This window comes from Bos indicus, chromosome 6, assembly GCF_029378745.1.
Source record: "Bos indicus isolate NIAB-ARS_2022 breed Sahiwal x Tharparkar chromosome 6, NIAB-ARS_B.indTharparkar_mat_pri_1.0, whole genome shotgun sequence".
In the NCBI taxonomy this organism is placed as follows: Eukaryota; Metazoa; Chordata; class Mammalia; order Artiodactyla; family Bovidae; genus Bos; species Bos indicus.
In genome coordinates, this window is record NC_091765.1 from 63,034,076 (window position 1) to 63,042,058 (window position 7,983).

Consider the following 7,983-nt stretch of genomic DNA (forward strand, 5'->3'; position numbering starts at 1 on the left):
GCTTGAAAATAATAAACGTGGTGGGATAATACCCTCTACCAAACCATAACTAACAATATAAAATCCCCTCTCATCTCTATTTACAGAAAAAATTTATAATTGATAGGGAAAAAAGGTTTGCCTTACCTAACATATATAAATTTTATCATGCAAAATAAAAATAATAAGAAAAATTCTAGAAAATGTAAAAAGCTTAGCACAATATTTCAAACACACTTAAAGATGTAAAAAATCTTTAATGTACAAATGTGATTCCCTAATGTTGTACTATGAATGAAAGTGAAAGTCACTTAGTCCTGTCTGACTCTGCAACTTCATGGATTATACAGTCCATGGAATTCTCCAGGACAGAATATTGGAGTGGGTAGCCTTTCCCTTCTCCAGGGGATCTTCCCATCCCAGGGATGGAACCCAGGTCTCCCACAGTGCAGGTGGATTCTTTACTACCTGAGCCACAAGGGAAGCTCTGTACTATGAATAATCAATTATATTTTACTGTGTATAGGGAGGAAAGGAATGTTAGAAATGACTCTTAACACTACAGTTTATTGTAAGATAAGACAGCTTATTTTAAAAATTTAATCTTACAGCTTCAGGTTTTGAAAACTATAATTTAGAAAGTGGATCAGATCAGATCAGTTCAGGTCAGTTGCTCAGTCATGTCCAACTCCCTGCAACCCCATGAATCCCAGCACGCCAGGCTTCCCTGTCCATCACCAACTCCCGGAGTTCACTCAGACTCACGTCCATCGAGTCAGTGATGCCATCCAGTCATCTCATCCTCTGTCGTCCCCTTCTCCTCTTGCCCTCAATCCCTCCCAGCATCAGAGTCTTTTCCAATGAGTCAACTCTTCACATGAGGTGGCCAAAGTACTGGAGTTTCAGCTTTAGCATCATTCCTTCCAAAGAAATCCCAGGGCTGATCTCCTTCAGAATGGACTGGTTGGATCTCCTTGCAGTCCAAGGGACTCTCAAGAGTCTTCTCCAACACCACAGTTCAAAAGCATCAATTCTTCAGCGCTCAGCCTTCTTCACAGTCCAACTCTCAAGGCAAAATAATAGGATACTGAAAGAGGAACTCCCCAGGTCAGTAAGTGCCCAGTATGCTACTGGAGATCAGTGGAGAAATAACTCCAGAAAGAATGAAGGGATGGAGCCAAAGCAAAAAGAATACCCAGCTGTGGATGTGACTGGTGATAGAAGCAAGGTCCGATGCTGTAAAGAGCAATATTGCATAGGAACCTGGAATGTCAGGTCCATGAATCAAGGCAAATTGGAAGTGGTCAAACAAGAGATGGCAAGAGTGAATGTTGACATTCTAGGAATCAGTGAACTGAAATGGACTGGAATGGGTGAATTTAACTCAGATGACCATTATACCTATTACTGTGGGCAGGAATACCTTAGAAGAAATGGAGTAGCCATCATGGTCAACAAAAGAGTCTGAAATGCAGTACTTGGGTGCAATCTCAAAAACGACAGAATGATCTCTGTTCATTTCCAAGGCAAACCATTCAATATCACAGTAATCCAAATCTATGCCCCAACCAGTAACGCTGAAGAAGCTGAACTCGAACAGTTCTATGAAGACCTACAAGGCCTTTTAGAACTAACACCCAAAAAAGATGTCCTTTTCATTATAGGGGACTGGAATGCAAAAATAGAAAGTCAAGAAACACCTGGAGTAACAGGCAAATTTGGCTTGGAATACGGAATGAAGCATGGCAAAGACTAATAGAGTTTTGCCAAGAAAATGCACTGCTCATAACAAACACCCTCTTCCAACAACACAAGAGAAGACTCTATACATGGACATCACCAGATGGTCAACACCGAAATCAGATTGATTATATTCTTTGCAGCCAAAGATGGAGAAGCTCTATACAGAAGCTCTAAACAAGACTGGGAGCTGACTGTGGCTCAGATCATGAACTCCTCATTGCCAAATTCAGACTTAAATTGAGAAAGTAGGGAAAACCACTAGACCATTCAGGTATGACCTAAATCAAATCCCTTATGATTATACAGTGGAAGTGAGAAATAGATTTAAGGGCCTAGATCTGATAGATATAGTGCCTGATGAACTTTGGACTGAGGTTCGTGACATTGTACAGGAGACAGGGATCAAGACCATCCCCATGGAAAAGAAATGCAAAAAAGCAAAATGGCTGTCCGGGGAGGACTTACAAATAGCTGTGAAAAGAAAAGAAGTGAAAAGCAAAGGAGAAAAGGAAATATATAAACATCTGAATGCAGAGTTCCAAAGAATAGCAAGAAGAGATAAGAAGCCTTCCTCAGCGATCAATGCAAAGAAATAGAGGAAAACAACAGAATGGGAAAGACTAGGGATCTCTTCAAGAAAATTAGAGATACCAAGGGAACATTTCATGCAAAGATGGGCTCGATAAAGGACAGAAATGGTATGGACCTAACAGAAGCAGAAGATATTAAGAAGAGGTGGCAGGAATACACTGAAGAAAAAGATCTTCATGACCCAGATGATCACGATGGTGTGATCACTGACCTAGAGCCAGACATCCTGGAATGTGAAGTCAAGTGGGCCTTAGAAAGCATCACTATGAACAAAGCTAGTGGAGGTGATAGAATTCCAGTTGAGCTATTCCAAATCCTGAAAGATGATGCTGTGAAAGTGCTGCACTCAATATGCCAGCAAATTTGGAAAACTCAGCAGTGGCCACAGGACTGGAAAAGGTCAGTTTTCATTCCAATCCCAAATAAAGTGGATATGTAGTTACTAAGTGTAGCAGCTTGACTTTTTTTCTAGAAAGGTACTTCTCAATTTCAAAGAACATACAATTCTGAAAATGATTCAATATAATAAAGCTCTTTCAGAGTTTAATGGTGATTAGAGAACTTTGACATTGCTGGAAAAGCAAATGAGGGCTTAAGCAATGATGTCCTTTAATACCAAGTGGGTGTAAATAATTTTTTTTAAAGTGTGGAAGAAATTGACAGACAAGATGGCATACTTCTCTTAATTAATTCTCACTAGCAACTTTGTGAAATCATACACTTATCAATGTCAAATTTTAACTCTAAAATGTTTTTAAATTTTCTTATTTTGTTATTATTACCCATCTACATTTTACTTTTCCTCTTTGTTCTTTCTTGTACTTCTTAACTCACATCCTGAAAGGATAAGAGAAAATGAACTGGCAAAGTCTGTCAGAATATTATCTTAGTTTTTTGATATAAAGTCATTGTCAGTTATTGTCATTGTCATGGTGAGAAATCACTGTGTAGTGCAGAGAGCCCAGTCTGGTGTTCTATAATGACCTGGAAGGATGGGATGGAGAGAGAGGAGGAAGGCTCTGGAGGGATATATGTATATTTATGACTGATTTGTATTGTTGACGATGAACCGGGGCAACCCGGGCACAACAACGAGGAGGTCAAGACTGAGGAGGGCTCCGAGCTGGAGGGGACCGCGCAGCCACCGCCACCCAGGCAGTAGCTGCACCCGGAGCCTGGCGGCTACTCGGGGCTGGCTGGACATTATGTCATGGACAATATTACCATGCAGAACCAATTCTATGAGACACAGGTCATCAAGCAAGAGAAGGAATCAGGCTACAAGAGGAAACTACTGGAAATGGACCAACAGCAGCAGGCCTATTGCCCAGAAGTGAAGACAGAGATGAAGCAAGAAGCACCCACAAGCTTCCTCCCACCCGAAGCATCTCAACACAAACCAGACAGACAGCAATTCCAGAGTTGCAAGAGGCTTTATGAAGAAAACCAGGGACGGGGGTACTTTGAGCACCGAGAGGATAGGAGGGGGCGATCTCTTCAGCCTCTGGCTGAAGAGGATAAAGATGACTTTGACGACACCCTTGTGGCCATTGACACGTATAACTGCGACCTCCACTTCAAGGTGGCCCGAGATGGGAGTAGTGGCTACCGGCTCATGATTGAAGGCTTTGCACACCTGTGGTCAGGAGCCCGTGCCAGCTATAGGGTCAGAAGGGGCCGTGTGTGCTTTGAGATGATGATCAATAAAGAAATCTCTGTGAAGCACCTTCCGTCTACATAGCCCGACCCACACGTGGTCCGCATTGGTTGGTCCCTGGACTCTTGCAGCACTCAGCTAGGCGAAGAGCCTTTCTCCTATGGCTACGGAGGCTCTGGGAAGAAGTCAACCAATGGCCGCTTTGAAAACTATGGAGACAAGTTTGCAGAGAATGATGTAATTGGCTGCTTTGTGAGGATAAAGCATCTGCATGCAATGCAGGAGACCCGGGAAGATCCCTTGGAGAAGGAAATGGCAACCCACTCCAGTATTCGTGCCTGGAGAATCCCATGGACAGAGGAGCCTGGCGGGCTACAGTCCACAGGGTTGCAGAGTCGGACACGACTGAGCAACTTCACACACATGGAAGAAACCAATACAACACTGTAAAATTTTAAAAATAAATGAAGAAATAAAGAAGAAAAAAAGCTGTATTCTATTCCATAAATTCCATCACATCATGGCATATACATGGGGAAAAAGTTGAAACAGTGACAAATTTTATTTTCTTGGGCTCCAAAATTACTGTGGACAGTGATGCCGTCATGAAATTAAAAGACGCTTCTTGGAAGGAAAGCTATGGCAAATCTAGACAGCATTTTTAAAAAACAGAGACATCACTTTGCTGAAAAGGTCTGTATAATCAAAGCTATGGTTTTTCCAGTAGTGATGTATGGATGTGAGAGCCGGACCATAAAACAACTGAGTGTTAAAGAACTGATGCTTTCGAACTGTGGTGCTGGAGAAGATTCTTGAGAGTCCCTTGGTCAGCAAGGAAATCAAACCAGTTAATCCGAAATGAAATCAACCCTGAATATTCATCAGACGGACTGATGTTAAAGCTGAAACTCCAATACTCTGGCCACCTGATGTGATGAGCTGACTCACTGGAAAAGACTCTGATGCTAGGAAAGATCAAGGGCAGAAGAAGGGAGTGACAGGGGATGAAATTGTTGGATGGCATCACTGACTCAATGGACATGAGTTTGAACAAACTCCAGAATATAGTGAAGGGCAGGGAAGCCTGGCATGCTGCAGTCCATGGGGTTGCAAAGAGTCGGACACAGCTTAGCAACTGAATCAACAAATGACAGCAATTCCATAAATATTTACAGAGCCAATTACTCCTTTTTAAAGATAATGATATATCTGGAAAGACATTATATATTGATACATTCACCAGGATACCTTCAGTTCCTGGTATTTACTATGCAGCTAAACAGTATTCAGTGGGTAGATAATAAAATGCATTTATATTATGTGTGGCAAACATATATATGAAAACATTAATTTTCAGGGTGGAATTTAATATGTATTACTTGTTTTAGTTACAGTTCATCATGATCATATTCTATTCTCTTAGAAAAAAATATTGATGCATGCCACATAGCTTCGGTAAAATAGGGTTTTACAAGGGCAAGAAGGTAGAACTTTTCTTTCATATTGTTTCCTCTTCTTGATTTATTATAATGAAGTATTTTCAGAAAAACTTTCCGTAAAATTGTTCAGTAGAATTTTATAAATTTATGATAATGAAGCATAATTCCCATTAAGCTAAATTATTAGGTCAATAATATTACTTCAATATTCTGTAAATACAGGTTTGAATGACACTGGGAGCAAGAAAATTCATGCCTGATGTTGAGGTATAAGGTAAAAATGAGATGAAGTTAAAATTATTGTTAATTATATTATCATTATTTTGCCTAACTTCCTTAGTAACAGCTATTCATTTTAAAGCACAGTGTGGGAATAGCTCATATCGATAAATAAAAAGGGCATGCTGACTTCTCTAACATTTTTACATGACAAATAGCACATGAAAAAGAGATGTTCCTTAGAAATGTGTTATATATTTTATTATTATATTTACATGATGTTACTGAGTTATTACTTCTTAAGAAGTAAATATGATTATTTTTGTCTACATATTTGATCATTTTAATAAAGAAAATATTGCTGTAATGAAAGCAAGGAAGTTAAGAATTATGTAACAAAACACTTTGTGAATTTGCAAGAATTCTTTTTACATGAAATCTTTAGGTAAAAGATTTCAAAGAATGGGTAAAAGTTATTTATGTACCTTGATGCCTTTGCAGATAATGCCAGTAGCTTTAAACTGTTTGAAAAAAATTGTTACATTGCTGGATACATATTATAATGTCCATTCAGTTCAGTTCAGTTCAGTCACTCAGTCGTGTTTGACTCTGTGACCCCATGAATTGCAGCACGCCAGGCCTCCTTGTCCATCACCAACTCCCAGAGTTCACCCAAACTCATGTCCATCGAGTCAGTTATGCCATCCAGCCATCTCATCCTCTGTCGTTCCCTTCTCCTCCTGCCCCCCAATCCCTCCCAGCATCAGAGTCTTTTCCAATGAGTCAACTCTTCACATGAGGTGGCCAAAGTACTGAAGTTTCAGCTTTAGCATCAGCCCTTCCAATGAACACCCAAGACTGATCTCCTTTAGGATGGACTGGTTGGATCTCCTTGCAGTCCAAGGGACTCTCAAGAGTCTTCTCCAACACCACAGTTCAAAAGCATCAATTATTCAGTGCTCAGCTTTCTTCACAGTCCAATTCTCACATCCATACATGACCACTGGAAAAACCATAGCCTTGACTAGACGGACCTTTGTTGGCAAAGTAATGTCTCTGCTTTTCAATATGCTATCTAAGTTGGTCATAATTTTCCTTCCAAGGAGTAAGCGTCTTTTAATTTCATGGCTGCAATCACCATCTGCAGTGATTTTGGAGCCCCCAAAAATAAAATCTGACACTGTTTCCACTCTTTCCCCATCTATTTCCCATGAAGTGATGGGACCAGATGCCACGATCTTAGTTTTCATAATGTTGAGCTTTAAGCCAACTTTTTAACTCTCCTCTTTCACTTTTATCAAGAGGCTTTTTAGTTCCTCTTCACTTTCTGCCATAAGGGCGGTATCATCTGCGTATCTGAGGTTATTGATATTTCTCCCGGCAATCTTGATTCCAGCTTGTGCTTCTTCCAGCCCAGCATTGCTCATGATGTACCTAGCAGTCAGAATATTAAGTATGAGATAATTAAGTGATACAGCAAATGATGAAAAAGCACGTGTTGTGCAGAATAACTACTACTCTTAAATTGTTATAACTGAAAACTCTTAAATTTACAGAGTAAATTTAAGGCAATATGCTCCATTCCATTTCCTAAATATTTATTGAACCATATGTAACCTCTTTTTTGTGAGTTCATAAATAAGTATAGTCAGGAAAATAAACTCTTCTTCTCAGTGTAGGAGAAGGCAATGGCATCCCACTCCAGTACTCTTGCCTGGAAACTCCCATGGACGGAGGAGTCTGGTAGGCCGCAGTCCATGGGTTCGAGAAGAGTCAGACACGACTGAGAGACTTCACTTTCACTTTTCACTTTCATACATTGTAGAAGGAAGCGGCAACCCACTCCAGTGTTCTTGCCTAGAGAATCTCAGGGACAGGTGAGCCTGGTGGGCTGCCATCTGTGGGGTCGCACAGAGTCGGACATGACTGAAGCGACTTAGCAGCAGCAGCAGCTCAGTGTTAAAGTGGTCAAGAACGACCATGTAGAGAATGCAGTGAAACAGAATCCAATTGAATTTCTAGTTGACCTACAAGGAAGTATGCTTTCCAAGTATATGCCTCTTTACAGAAAGCCCCACAGCCTCTTCAACTGACTGTTAGTGTATACTATCTGTAGCTTTCCTTATTTTATATCTAGCACTCCAAACTGGATTTAAAATCTCCCAAGGAAGTTGTACATCATTTGTTTATCTGGTGTACCATACACTGAGCAAATGTTCTCTACATATCTGTTGATTTTGTATGGAATAGGAACCTGTATTCTACTCTACCTGAATTGATTATTGTCCTATGATAAAGAAACAAGTATACCATCTTTGAAAAAAGAATGATAAATTATAAGTAAATGCTAAGTGA

At 40.2% G+C, this 7,983-nt stretch overlaps 1 pseudogene; it reads left to right on the forward strand.

Annotated features, from left to right (window-relative positions):
* Nucleotides 1-3,367: 3,367 nt before the first annotated feature.
* On the forward strand, nucleotides 3,368-5,909 carry LOC109560025 (heterogeneous nuclear ribonucleoprotein U-like protein 1 pseudogene; annotated as a pseudogene).
* The last annotated feature ends 2,074 nt before the right edge of the window (nucleotides 5,910-7,983 follow it).